Below are 676 nucleotides of genomic sequence, written 5' to 3'. Positions count from 1 at the left end.
CTCTCTATCTCTCTATCATCTATTTATCTATCTATCATCTATATTAGAGGATATATTAGCTGGCAGGTGATAAATAAATAGTTGTTGAATGAATTATAGAGAGAGCAGCCATTTTCTCCTCTCGCTCTTGCATCTAATTGATGGGCGATAACTCGTTCCATCTTCCAGCAGAGGGCAGTAGAATACGCTCTCTGGCTTATAAAAGCCTTGGGAGCTACTGCTGATATTTTGAAAGGAAGTACTGTGTTCAGACGTGTTTGAAGACAGAGTAATGTGAGTTTTTGGTGAAAACAAATTTAGAGGAAAAGTGGGGGTTACATTAATTCCTGTTAGAAATCAGAATAAAAAATGATTTCTCATTGTAACTTTTTTCTTCTTCAGGGAATTGGTAATTGGTACAAGACTCAAAGCATTCATCACCACATAATCCTGTCATTTTCAAGTATCTTCATTAATTATATTCTATATTTAAATGATATTTAATCATATTGTATTTCCTTGTGAAATGGGTTGTAGAACTATAAATCTGCCCCTATGGCTACTAGTTTATTTTGTAAAGTAAATCTATGCCTTATAGGTACTAAACTATTCAGTAGTCAGATAAATGTGTGCCCTATAATTATTAGTTACTTATCAGTTATCCAAGAAACATTTTAAAAAATAACTTTAAAAAGTG

Source organism: Equus caballus, chromosome 20 (assembly GCF_041296265.1).
Source record: "Equus caballus isolate H_3958 breed thoroughbred chromosome 20, TB-T2T, whole genome shotgun sequence".
NCBI classification, from domain to species: Eukaryota; Metazoa; Chordata; class Mammalia; order Perissodactyla; family Equidae; genus Equus; species Equus caballus.
This window is presented reverse-complemented; position numbering follows the sequence as displayed.